We start from the raw sequence: 14,502 nt of genomic DNA on the forward strand, positions 1-14,502 counted from the left end.
TTTTTGAATCTATCCTCAACAGGAAGATTCTTAAACATCTATCACTTCACAACCTTCTATCTGATCGCCAGTATGGGTTCCGTCAAGGCCGCTCTACTGGTGATCTGGCTTTCCTTACTGAGTCTTGGTCATCCTCTTTTAGAGATTTTGGTGAAACTTTTGCTGTTGTCTTGGACATATCAAAAGCTTTTGATAGAGTCTGGCACAAAGGTTTGATTTTCAAACTATCCTCCTACGGTTTCTATCCTTCTCTCTGTAACTTCATCTCAAGTTTCCTTTCTGACCGTTCTATTGCTGCTGTGATAGACGGTCACTGTTCTTCTCCTAAATCTATTAACAGTGGTGTTCCTCAGGGTTCTGTCCTGTCACCCACTCTCTTCTTATTATTCATTAATGATCTTCTAAACCAAACTTCTTGTCCTATCCACTCCTACGCTGATGATACCACCCTGCACTTTTCCACGTCTTTTCATAGACTTCCAACCCTTCAGGAGGTAAACATATCACGCAGGGAAGCCACAGAACGCCTGACTTCTGATCTTTCTAAAATTTCTGATTGGGGCAGAGCAAACTTGGTATTGTTCAATGCCTCAAAAACTCAATTCCTCCATCTATCAACTCGACACAACCTTCCAGACAACTATCCCCTCTTCTTCAATGACACTCAACTGTCCCCCTCTTCTACACTGAACATCCTCGGTCTGTCCTTTACTTATAATCTGAACTGGAAACTTCACATCTCATCTCTAGCTAAAACAGCTTCTATGAAGTTAGGTGTTCTGAGACGTCTCCGCCAGTTTTTCTCACCCCCCCCAGCTGCTAACTCTGTACAAGGGCCTTATCCGTCCATGTATGGAGTATGCTTCACATGTCTGGGGGGGGGTTCCACTCATACTGCTCTTCTAGACAGGGTGGAATCAAAAGCTTTTCATCTCATCAACTCCTCTCCTCTAACTGACTGTCTTTAGCCTCTCTCTCACCGCCGCAATGTTTCATATCTAGCTGTCTTCTACCGCTATTTTCATGCTAACTGCTCTTCTGATCTTGCTAACTGCATGCCTCCCCTCCTTCCGCGGTCTCGCTGCACAAGACTTACTTCTTTCTCTCACCCCTATTCTATCCACCTCTCTAACGCAAGAGTTAACCAGTATTCTCAGTCATTCATCCCTTTCTCTGGTAAACTCTGGAACTCCCTGCCTGCTTCTGTATTTCCACCTTCCTATGACTTGAATTCCTTCAAGAGGGAGGTTTCAAGACACTTATCCACCAATTTTTGACCACTGCTTTGACCCTTTTATGGGACTGGCATTTTAGTGGGCATTTTTTTTTATTAGATTTTTGTTGCCCTTGGCCAGTGTCCTTCCTACATAAAAAAAAAAATAAATAAATATAAATATAAATATATATATATATATATATATATATATATATATATATATATATATATATATATATATATATATATATATATATATATATATATTTTTTTTTTTTTTTTTTTTTCTTCACTACCAAGTGATAACTTCATCCTCTTCTGAGTACTTGAGAGGTGGATGCTGTGAGGGGTGTGGTGGGGGCTGGGATGAGGTGTGGGTGCCAGAGTGGTGACCTGCTTCCTTGAGAAGAGACTCCTTAAACAAGCCACTTCATATTACTGTGGTAGGAGAAGAGTCCCCACAATGACCAGAGCAGCGAGGAGAGTGGTGGTAGTGATTAGTGGTGCAGCCCCTCCTCCCACTCCCATCCCCAGGAGTGATGGTCTGTGTTCAGCCCTGCATGCTCATTAACGGCCTCCATAATTAACCAGTGTTCATTTACCTTTATCTTTTCACTCATCTTCACCATTACCTCATATAGTTTTGTGTTGCCCTCATAACTGCTTGCCTCCTCCACTCCCACACACACCACGGTGACCCACCATACTTCACCATGCTTCTGTAATGTTCTCTGTCGTAATGTCTTCTGTTGCGTCCCAATTTCTTTTCAATCTTTTTCTCCACTTCATATGAACTTCTGCCATTCTTCATTTTCATTATTAGTCCAACTCCTCCCTTCTTTTCACCAATTTTTCTTTGTCTCCCTGTTCCTATCCAATCACCCTCCTGCCATTCTCTATCATTGAGCCAGTCTAATTCTGCCACTCTATCACCTCATACTCTTTTCCCTCCTCGATTACCTTGTTATTGTCCATTTACCTTCGCTCCATTCCCTTGTGTTAAGGAAGGCACATATCTTGTTCCGTTCTCCTCATACTTTGCCCCATTTCCTGTTTTTCTCAATTTTGTGCCCACTCGATAATATTCCAACCGGTTCACACTCTTCCACCAGCCGTTGCACTGCTAATCTTAAAGTTTCCTCAACATTTGCTATTTGTTGTTCTTATGAGGTTATGAAAATTGCTTGATCTTGACCCCTTAAAAAAAATTGTCTCGACTCTGACCTCTTATAAAACTTTATCTTCAAGATGCTACCTGGAATGAGTCTCTCTCTCTCTCTCTCTCTCTCTCTCTCTCTCTCTCTCTCTCTCTCTCTCTCTCTCTCTCTCTCTCTCTCTCTCTCTCTCTCTCTCTCTCTCTCTCTCTCTCTCTCTTCAAACACTTTCCTACCCATACTTACAAAAATCCATATTAAGATTATTGTTATCGAGAGAGAGAGAGAGAGAGAGAGAGAGAGAGAGAGAGAGAGAGAGAGAGAGAGAGAGTTATATCTGTGTGCATAATTATCATCTTCGCCTTAAAATATTTTTGCTTCAAGTTACATCAGGGAGATAATGCAAGGTGAAGATCACAAGAACTGGTTAAGGGCGGAGAAAATAAATTACAACAACTGACAGCAAAAGACATTGCGGCAATTAAAAAAAAAAAAGAAAAAAAATTAATTAATAAATAAATAATAAAAAAAATAAGTGGGGGAGGGGAATTACTTGTTAAGGAGAAGACTGAAAGACTGTGGAGAGGGAGAGAGAGGGAGAGAAGAGGTGTGTTAAATGAGGAGATAGTAGGAGAAACAGTAGATTCGTAGTAATAAAAGGAGGAGGAGCAAGAGACGTGATGAAAGAAAACGGATGAAGAAACGTAAGAGGAGGGAGAAAAGGAGGGGGAAGGGACGTGATGGAAGAAGGTGGGAGGAGAAAACGTAAGAGAGAAGAAGATGGGAGAGGAGAGAAGAGGAAGAATGTCGAAGGGAAAGAGAAAAATAGTTTTGTCATTAGTTAACAGGAGGAGCTGAAGGTGGATGTGGAGGAAAACAGGAGGAAGGGATGTGATATAGGAAAAGAGAAGCAGTAATAATAATCTGAGTAGCAGGAGGAGAGAGAGAGAGAGAGAGAGAGAGAGAGAGAGAGAGAGAGAGAGAGAGAGAGAGAGAGAGAGAGAGAGAGAGAGAGAGAGAGGTAGAGAGAAAGGAAAAAAAAAAGGAAGAAATAGAGTAGTAGTTTAATGAAGGAGGAGGAGCGGGGCAAGGAGACAGAGAAAGACAAGTATGTTGGAGGAGGAGGGGATGGAGGGAAAGACCAGTAGTTGTGTACCAATAATAATCCGAGTAGGACGTGGTAGTGGAGGGGGTGGAGGGCAAGGAGGAAAGGGAGAGGTGAGCTGGGGGGGACGGGTGGGTACTGGGTAGGTACATCATTCACACCTGAGCAAGGGAAGGCGGTGGACGAGGACCAGCAGCCGGAGGTAAGATTACGAAAATTACGTTCGTTCTTCCTGTCTCTCTGTTTGTGTCTGTCTCTGTCTGTCTGTCTGTCTGTCTGTATGTTTCTGTTTTTGTCCTTGAGCATGTCTTTCTGTGCCTGTCTGGGTGTGCATGTGATGGTGAAGTTAGTGACTTTACATAGAATTTAAACTGGTGATTTAGGATGTGATGATGGTTGTGATGACTGCGTGGTTGTCGGTAAAGGAAGCATGTGAGTGGTGGTGGTGGTGGCAGTGGTGGTGAAGGTAATATGCATGTGTGGTGGTTTCAATGATGGTGGGTAGTGTAGTGAAGGTGTATGTGGTGTATACGTGATGGTGTGTGTGTGTGTGTGTGTGTGTTTCGTTGCTATATAGATGTGTTGTAAGAGCCCTGGTGAAAGTTGTGTTCATTGTGTTGGAAGTTTGTAATGGGAGTTTCAGTAACAAGAATTCGGCACCTTTATCAACCTGTAGGGAAAATTGATGGTGTTTTTACGAGTAGCGGCAGTTTATCAAGCTTTGTAGTCCTAAAACAGGGCGTGAAGTGGAAGTTGTCAGGGTTTTCAGTGGTGTGTTTTACATGTCCATTTATCAAAGCGTGCTACACATTTTGACAGGTTGGAGTGGAATTTGCGAATTAGTGGTAGTTTAACAAGCAATCTAGATCTTTAGCAGGCTGTACAGGGGAAGTATATAAGGGTTTTCAGTGGTGTTATTTTGAATAATGGTAGTTTAACGAGCGTTTTGTACCCACTTGACTGGTTGTAGTGGAATTTTTGAGTTAGTGGTAGTTTAACGAGCAATCTACACCTGTAACATGGTGTACAGTATGTTGTTAGCCGTACAGTGTGTTACTAGGGAGTTCATCAAGCACTCTGCACCTTCGACAGGCTGTAGTAGAAGTTAATGTGGTTTTTTAATGTGTTTTCACGAGTGTAATCTTTGTAGTTGATCTTTACCTTTAATAGGACATACAATGTTTGTTGCTATAATTTTCATTTGTATTGAGTAGTGATAAATTCAATAAGCAATTTGCGCTTTTGACACTGCGGTTGAAGTTATTAGGGTTTTCGAATGTTTGTCCGCGTAGTCATTGCAATTGTAAGTAATAACCAATTAATAATTAATTGCAATTAGTAAGTATTAATGTTTCCTTTAAGTGCTATAATGTTTGGTATTGGGGTTTTCAGTAACTTTTTTTTTTTTACGAGAATAGTGATGGTTATAACAAGCATCTGTAGTGGAATTTATTAAGGTTTTAATCTTTTCAAGTGTTGTCTTGTGTTGTGGTAATTTTAGTCTTTCTGTACCTTTGAGACACTGTAATGGTAATTATTGGGCTTTTCAGTTGTGTTTACAAGAGTTGATAGTTATAACAAGGAATCCTTAACAGGGTTGTCATGAAGTTTTTGGGATTCTTAATGGTGTTTACAACTGGAGTGCTAGTTTAACAACCAGTCTGCATATTTTAATGGGCCGAAATAAAGGTTACTTGGATTTTCGTTTATTTATTAATTATTTATTTTATTACTTCAGATAGTTCAACAGACATCCATAATTTGAACCATTTATTTTTTAAGGTTTTGTTGAATAATGCAAACTGATTTTTTTTCTTGCTCCTTAAATCCTTTTCTTTTGAGTGGTCCAGCGAAACTCGTTCTCCATTTCTCTCTCATGTTTATGTAAGTGTTCTGGGTTATTAAACTTTCCCACCTCCATTTCCTTTACGGTTTTCCATCTCACTGTGTTTACACACTACTGCCCCACAACACTCGTTCATCCTTTCATTCTTTCCCATTCTCTCCATTTCTTCACCCAACTTTACATTTTTAGATCAACATTTACCTTTCTCGAGTTAACTTTTCTCTGTTTCCTCATCTCCATTCTCCGTTTTTCCTTCCAATTTACTACCATTTCTCTCTCTCTCTCTCTCTCTCTCTCTCTCTCTCTCTCTCTCTCTCTCTCTCTCTCTCTCTCTCTCTCTCTCTCTCTCTCTCTCTCTCTCTCTCTCTCTCTCTCTCTCTCTCTCTCTCTCTCTCTCTCCTGTTTAGTTTTTAAAGGATGTTTTCTGGACTGTAGTGATCGTTCATTGTGTATCCTAAATAGTCCCTTTGGTCTGAATATTGTCGCGGTGTTACATGTGTAAGATTCCCGTCTTCTTTTGCCCTCTTTTTCTTCCAATGCTCTCCCTTCATTCTCACCATTATTCGTCCACTTCCCCAGGTGTGCGAAAAATAAGACTTTTTCCAGTTACTAGTACCTTATTCTCTCATCTCCATCATCACTGCTATTACTACTACTACTAGTACTACTAGTATTTCTGTTATATATTTCTATTATATACTACTATTAACATAGTAGTATATAATAGTATATAATATATACTATTATATACTACTAGTATTTCTATTATATTCGTATATCTACTACTACATGTCTATTATTATACCTACTATCACTACATATGTACTATTACTATTATATACCTATTACTGCTGCATCACCTTTTGAACAGATAATACTCCCACCTCTAATCTCACCCCACCACCACCACCGCCACCACCAGTGTGTTGAGTGTTAAGGTGGCTGCATGAGAGAGACGCTGTCTGGCAGGCTTGTGATGGTTGTTACTCTTGCCAGTATCGGTCAAATTTTACTCCTGGTAGCGCAATTCCCGCCGACGTTTTACAGAACTGCGGTTTCGTTATCGTGCATGAAAAAAAAAAAAAGAGCATTTTAAAAGTAACTAAAGTTCTGTTCTCGCAATAGGATTTTTTTTTTTCTCAAATTTCAAAACCACCGATCATTGTTCTCTACAGGAAGTTTGAGTGTTCTGAAAGCCCTGTAATCATTTTTCTCACTGGTGTGGATAGTGGTCTTGATTTCTTTCCATTGGCCCGTATTCGTGAGTGAGGGGTTGGCATCGTGTGCGAGTCTCCTCCAGTGATTTTCTGTTCCTTACATTTTCGTGTGATTTCTGTCCTTTGCAATTCTATCCCATCATCTCAGTATTTATTTTGATAATTTCCCCTCAACTGATATTCTCCACTTTTTAACCGATCCCTGATCTAATCTTACTATATGACCAAACCATGTATTTTTTTCCCCCTTACCACTTCCATAATGCAGTCCACTCCTGCCCTCCTTCTCACTTCAGTTTGTAGTACTGTAATGATAACCCCATTATCCACATCAACATTCTGTCTTCTTTCCAGTATCCTCTCATCTATTTTCTTTAGTGTTCATGTTTTTGTTCCATATATTACTGGTCTAAAACCATTCTCTTACCTCACAGCACACCACCACCACCACCACCACCAGTGCACACCACCAGCACAGTGTGGAGGATAGGAGGAAGAGAAATGCTGCTCCAGATTCCAAGCTTGAAAATCCAACGCCATTAATCTTGTGTAAGTTAATATAGGTAAAGTCAGACAAGATATTAAAGTAATGATAATGGCAGGCTGGTGGCACATTACTGCATAAATTAACATAACATACTCAGATTTTGACAAGGGAACATTTGTTAAGGAGAGTTATAAGGTCAAATATTAAGATAATCATGTCTTCATTTGAGTTTTATTGCATTTCATTCACTCAAAAGGTTTTAAATTTGTCAATCAACAATGACGATCCTTTACAGGTATGTCTGGTGTTGCACTGTTAGAATCTAGAAGCATGGATCCTCACTCCTTGATCAAGCAGCAGCGGCAGTAGCAACAGTCATCGCTGTTTCGTCAAAACCGCTGGGTAGAGAGGGTCGAACGTTACATTCAACTTATTTTCTTAAGTCTATCCAACCTGAGAACAATTACCTAATTAACACAACATCACAGAGCATAACACCACAAATTCAAAGTATCCAAACTCGTATAATGCTAAATCTTCAGTCATCAAACTAGAAAGTTCACATAAGTTATCCTCTTGACCATGATATTTCAAACCTGTTTGTCCTGATTTAAATCTTAATGTAACATTCCACACTTTATCATCAGACCCTGGGTTAGCTGTAAGAACTTGCGCTAGTTTCCAATGACCCCAATGATTAGCAGATTTTATACCCTTTATCATTCTTCTAGCACCTGGTACCCAATATTTGTCTTGCAACTTTGCTAAAGTTGATTCAACTCCTGCATGATCACTGTAATGCAAACTGGTTATCAACAGCTTAGTAAATGGATGACCAGGTAATAGTAGGATGAGTTCATCTCTGTTCCAGTTTTCTTTTAACCATTTGCTTATTCTGGAACCCACAAGGATGACACCTTCATTGTTCATGATTGGGCCTAATCTGCAATATCTCACTTGCCAGTCTTTACCAATGCCCTTTTGTACCAATCTAATCCAATATATCTCAGCATCATGAATGTCCTTTGTTTCTGGTTCTTGATGCAGGCTTAAGATTGATCTAGAACTGGCTGCCCTTAAGACTCTAGCAGTAACATTAATTAGTTTATCATACTTACTGAATCTAGAGATATCCACAACACAATCACTGCCTGCATTAACATAAAAACTCTGTGTGTTTGACATACAAAATATCTGGTAATTTCACACTACAACTCTGATTAATAGGCCACTGTTCTCTAGGAGTACACAGAAACTCTGGACCAGTTTGCCAACTTGATCTATGATCTAATAGACTAGGTTTACATCCTCTAGTACACCTATCTGCTGCATTTAAGCAAGAATTCACCCAATACCACTCATTCGGCGAACTTTTTGATTAAATCTCTGAAACTCTGTTTGCCACATACATATTGAATCTGAAAGAGTCCTTTTGGATTTGGGCTCTCACGATCTCCAAATCGATGATATGGGTGACTGAATCAAAGGTCCATTTTATTTAATTTTCGATGAAATTTCTAAGATGACAAGCCAAAATCGCCCCGCACAACTCTAACCTAGGCACGGTATTTGTTTCAATTGAGCCAACTTACTTTCTGAGGCAAGAAGAACACAATTATATGAGCCATCAGAAAGTTCCCACCTGGCATATGCTACTGCTCCATAAGCCTTTGTACTTCCATCAGCAAATACAATTAAGTCTAGGTTACCTACAGCATTGCAAGGTTTCAGACACCGGGTAAACTTGACAGACTCCAGTTCAAACATTTCTTTAAACATCATTTTCCATTTGTAATAGTGAGAGGGGCTGACAACCTCATCCCATGTCAGTTTCTTACTATCACAGTTGACATCTGACATCAAATCTCTCATCAACAATTTTGATTTTAATGTGAAAGGAGTGAGAAAAACTAAGGGATCATAAATGCTAGACACTTGTCTTAATATTAATCTCTTTGTAAATTTTTGCTTGTAATATTTCCTTAACTTCATCCTCTTTGAGATCTGCATCCTTAAATAGTTTTTTTTATTTTCTTGGAAAAGTTCAAACAAACCTTAAAATAGAAGTGATCATGGTGAGGATCCCAACTTAGCCCCAATACTTTCTTTTTCCTTACTAAATACAACCTTAGGATGAAGAGTTGTAAGGTTTCCTTCACCTGATATTACCCATTCCTTTATGTGAAATCCACCTTTGCCCAGCACAGTATCAACTTCCTGCATTAATTCGTTAGCAGCTACGTGGTCTTCAACACTTATAAAGTCATCTACATATGAGTCATTCTCAATAAGTTTGGTAGCCCTAGGACAATCATTAGACATTTGTGCAATTTTACGCAACGTAATCATAGCAATTGCACCCCCAGGCATCTCCAATAGTATCTGTTGTTAGGGCATATTGGTCAGGCTGCTTCTCAGTTTTCATATCCCTCCATAGAAACCTATGAGAGTTCTGATCTAAAGGAGATATTCTAACACAATTATACATCTTGATATAACCAATCATGCCAATGAAGTCTTGGCGAAATCTGAGGAGGACTCCCAACATGTTAGTGTGACAATTAGGACCTTCGGCCAGAAATTTATTTAAGACGTACCCCATATAAGCGGCAGAGGAATCGAACACAATCCTAAGTGGTGTTGATTTTGAGTCTGGTTTGTGTACCTCATGATGTGGTAAGTAAATTATGGGCCCTTTATAATGGATTATCTCCTCTGCTAATTCCCAAGCTATTCCTCTGTTAATCATTTCTTGCATTTGTTCATTATACTTCCGAGCATACTCTTCGCCAAGCTTGTACAACCTTTTCTCTGTGGATATTAGTCTGGCATAAGCAAGAGAATAATTGTTAGGGAGCTCATTGGGGGTTTCTAATCCAAGGATATTCTGACACCCAACTCCCACTATTCTTGTCATATTTTAATCCATCTTCAATTAACTTCACTTCCCTATCGTCTTTAGTTTTAGGGAGCCTGAAAGAGAGCACTTGCCACAGCGGCATCCACCACACTGAGGAAAGCAGGAAATCTCTAATTCCTCTGCCCTGAAGAACGACTCCAGTGATATTTGAACATTACTTCTGGGCTCAATCATATAATCATCTAATTGTAAACATCTCACGTGGTTCACTGTAACATTTAACTTGGCTGAATCTGTTTTCTGCAGCCAAATATCCTCTTACACACAGACCAGAAGAACCCCGCATCAACTGTAAGTCCCCCACTGTTCTTATTACCCTCGGAAGAAGAGAGCAGTAATCTGAACCAATAAGTAGATCTACCTTGCCACCTGGTCTTTTTATCGGATGAAGTTGGACTCCTAAAACTGATGCAATTTCACTCATATTCATTTCGCATAACTCAGATGTCATTTCATCGAAACCCACTGCATCTATTACCCATTCACTACTATCTTCGTCAAATAATGCCTCTTTATATCTCTTCCTTTCAATATTTTGTCTGATTCCCTACTTTTGTTAAGGTCATACATACATCCAAACCTTTAAGACCCAGCTCCTTGGGTGCGGCATGAGTGATCATTGTTAAGTTGCTTCCTAGATCAAAAAAATGTCAGGAGATTCTGGGATTTACTCTTAATGTTACTCATCATCAGCAAAATGTCTTTCCTACCTAAAAAATTAGTAGAAGCCTTGAGAGTCTGTGCGTCTTTAGTGAAAACTGAATGCAAGAACAGATGATACCTCTTGCCACATACATCATAGGTGTTTATCTTGACATCACAGTAGCTTCTTTTGCTACAGTACCTGGTAGTGTGTGCAGATTCTAAGCACAAAAAAACAGGCACCAGAGGCTCTGAGATGTTGCATTTTTTCATCATCATTCAATTTTCGAAAAGTTGTACATTGGCTTATGTCATGTGAATTGTTATTGTGAAACCAACAACTCCTAGTATAAGCTCTGTATCCTGGGTTATAGTTAAAGGTGTTACTATGATTTTGATTCTGACCAAGAACATTCATTACAGTTTGTGTCATATTGTTGAAACAATGAAGAATTTCTTTCTGGCTAGTTTCTAGAGTTTGTGCCAGTTTACTAATTGCTTGTATGAGAGTTGATGCCTCAATATCACTCAGTAGAAGTGAGATGGACTGACACTTTGGCTTCTACCTTTGTGATCCTTAATTCATCCTCCATATACTCAATAGCTCGGCACTCTCCAGTCAAGAATTAACTTCTCAAATTTTTCATCATCATCCAACCCCATGGCCTTATGAGTCCATTCTCTTTTCAAATCAGCTGGAAGTAGCCTTTCAACCTTCATTAAACTGGATGAATTGGTGATTTCATTCAGTTTACTAATTTTCTTTAGGTCTAACCATGCTTGTTCTACTACACTAATCAAGCTCAAAAGTTTAGACTTGTTTCCTTCAGGCACTGGTTTTAAAGCGCAAATTTCTCCTATCACTGCATCTACTATTTTGGCTGATGATCCAAAACACTCATGTAGCCTATCCCACATCTGATCAAAATCATCCAGTCTTCCTATAGCTTCCTTAGCTTTTCCTTGCAACGAGCAGTATGAATGGATCCTTTCCATGCCGGGAAATCATGTCTAGAATAATCCTTAACAAATGTGGGAAACTCTCTAACATCACCATTAAATATTGGAGGGTCTACTTTCTTTATCAATATGTTACAACTATCACCATTTGACATAACTTTACTGGTCTTATTTCTAAATAATATCAATTTGGACTGAGTTTCACACTTGGTTTTCTGTACATCAGTGATGTAGCACAAGGGTTCACACTGCGAGTCCTCATCGAGTAATTCAAGCAGTTTGCTATTCAACTTTTCTATGTTGTCAAACAGTTCACATATTTCCTGGAATAAGTCTTCTAACACTTCACTTTCAACAGGGGGTTTCCTATCAATTAAATCATCAAACAATTTCACCTTCATTGTGAGTCTTCCCTTTGTTGTTTCTCACTGCCATATTAAGGAGTGAACCTTCTCACCAGTGCCTGTCTCCTCGTTGAGGTCCTTGGAAGTTATATTGTTGGATTGTTTCATCAAAACCGCTGGATAGAGAGGGTTGAACGTTGCATTCAACTTAAGTCGATCCAACCTGAGAACAATTATCTAATTAACCCAACATCACAGCATGGCGGAAGCAGCCACCACAGACGACTGACCTACGTGGCGGCTGCTGGCGCTGGGGTAAAGTAAGAAACAAACAAAATGCGACATGTGCAATGCAAACTGTAATGTTTATAAAAAGTAATCAAAAGTAACAATAATACACAAATTAAATTTCGTGATACTTTCACAAAATCGCTGCCCAGAGGAGGAAGCATCAGGATGTGTCTAGCTATGGGTTTACACGGTTGAACGGCTCGTCAAACGCGGTTGTCGAACCTGGTTGTCAAACGGTCCGAAGAGTTGTCAGACAGTCAGACTATTGTATATCAAACGTCATACATTCTCCACCCGACTCAGGTTAACATCATCGTCTCCCGCCTCCCGTATGCCTCTCGACCAGGACGATTTGATTGCCATTGCCTTAGCGGTGGCACTAAGAAGGAAAAAAAGAAGATTAAAGTGGACGAAGGACTGGCTGCTAAAAAGACATCAAATGTCACACACCAACTTGCTGGCCGAGTTGAAATTAGAGCCAGATGATTGGCGTAATTATTTGCGGATGGACGAAGGAACATACTCGTACATTGATCTCCTGAATCGTGTCACCCCTTTCATTACGTATGAGGACACATGTATGAGAAAGGCCATAACTCCACATGAAAGACTGAGTGTCACTTTACGTTATTTAGCAACAGGCAGGTCACTAAATGATATGAAATATTCAGCTATCATTTCCACCAGCGCTTTATCATCAATCATACCAGAAACGTGTGATGCTCTGTACCAGGTTCTGCAAAATGACTACCTAAAGGTAAGAAATACATTATAACACATGTTGATTTGCAAGCGTTTATTGCAAACAGTATGACAGCTGATTTGTAGCAAAAAAAAATAATTTTAAGGTTGGTAAACATAAAGTAAAGTTGGGGCCATGTGCTATTAAGGCTGGAAATTTGCAAAATAGTGTTGCATGTCAGAGTCATAGGTGTTGCTACTGTCGTTGGTACTACAGCTATAAACAGAGTTATTCGATGGGATTGGTAGTGGTACTGTATGTTGGGGTGTTGTTGCAATAACTCTACTTGAAGAATTCAGGTTTCCCATCTCTGCCTCAAACAATACATCATTAATTAGCTTTCGAGTTAATGTTGCAGTATGTTGGTCCATTGCATGTATTGTACGTGCAACATAGCTCCCGAAATGATCAATAGCAGAATCAGGTTTTTTTTCATCTAATTTCCTTGCCACGGTATCCAGTATATGATCTGATTTAGATAAACATTTGCGTCGACGTTTAACCTGGTGGGATGTGCAAGGTGTATCATCTCCCTCAAGTCCGTCTGCTTCTGCAATCTGAAAGTAAAGAGAGGTGAATTTACATTAACAGTATATGTAGCTAAATAGGTACATAGGTAGGTAGGAAGATAATGTGTGCGAGTGTCATGGTGAATCCTACACTTGCACAATTTACCATAATAATGGAGAACTACCACAATCCATATAATTATGCATTTTTATTTCTTTCAGTTTCCTACGTCAGTGGGTGAGTGGCAGCTTATTGCACAAGAGTTCGAGTCCAGATGGCACTTCCCAAACTGTCTTGGGGCGGTAGATGGCAAACATGTACGGATCACGCCACCACCAGATTGTGGTTCATATTTCTGGAACTATAAAGGGTACAACAGCCTTGTGTTATTGGCAGCGGTTAATGCGAACTATGAATTCACCATGGCTGACATTGGGACAAACGGCCGTGTATCAGATGGAGGGGTTATTGAAAACACACAATTTGGAAAACGGCTTTCAAATGGGACTCTTAATCTTCCAGCAGACGCTCCCCCTGCAAATTCTGATACTAACTTGCCTTACGTCTTTGTAGGTGATGAGGCATTTGCACTGAGAACTGACTTTTTGAAACCATATCCTCAGAAAGATTTGGATGCAGAGAAGAGGGTTTTTAACTATAGACTGTCTAGAGCACGGAGAGTTGTAGAGAACGTGTTTGGTATAATGGCTTCTCGATTTAGAGTTTTTCATACAGCAATAAATCTGAAATTATCAAGTATTGAAAAGGTTGTTATGGCATGTGTTGTCCTTCACAATTACTTAAGAAAGACTTGTCCTTCAAAATATTCTCCAGAAGATTGCTACCATAGGGAGGATATTATAGAGAAAATAATTCGACCAGGGTTATCATTGATCCTAATTCTGTTGCAGGCTTAGAAAATGGTCAAGGAACACGAAACTATTCACAAATTGCTAAAGAAGTAAGGGTAAAATTTAAGGAATATTTTGCAAATGAAGGTGCAGTACCCTGGCAAAACGACTTCGTGTAAGTAAAATAATAAAGCATACTGTTTTGTGTAAAGAAATT

The 14,502-nt window shown here is 39.5% G+C and overlaps 1 protein-coding gene across 4 annotated transcripts in view; it reads left to right on the top strand.

Moving 5' to 3' along the window:
- LOC135105682 (uncharacterized) overlaps nucleotides 1-14,190 on the top strand; it is a 94,003-nt gene extending 79,813 nt beyond the window's left edge. For 2 of the 4 annotated variants that reach the window (XR_010270963.1, XR_010270962.1), the window contains exons 3-4: nucleotides 6,973-7,087; nucleotides 7,321-9,118. The gene's annotated coding sequence lies outside the window, so the exon portion shown is untranslated. Of the gene's footprint in view, nucleotides 1-6,972; nucleotides 7,088-7,320; nucleotides 12,940-13,655 lie in introns of those variants that run through there. The other 2 variants (XM_064014067.1, XM_064014068.1) reach the window with 2 other exon arrangements.
- The last annotated feature ends 312 nt before the right edge of the window (nucleotides 14,191-14,502 follow it).

This window comes from Scylla paramamosain, chromosome 12 (genome assembly GCF_035594125.1).
Source record: "Scylla paramamosain isolate STU-SP2022 chromosome 12, ASM3559412v1, whole genome shotgun sequence".
In the NCBI taxonomy this organism is placed as follows: domain Eukaryota; kingdom Metazoa; phylum Arthropoda; class Malacostraca; order Decapoda; family Portunidae; genus Scylla; species Scylla paramamosain.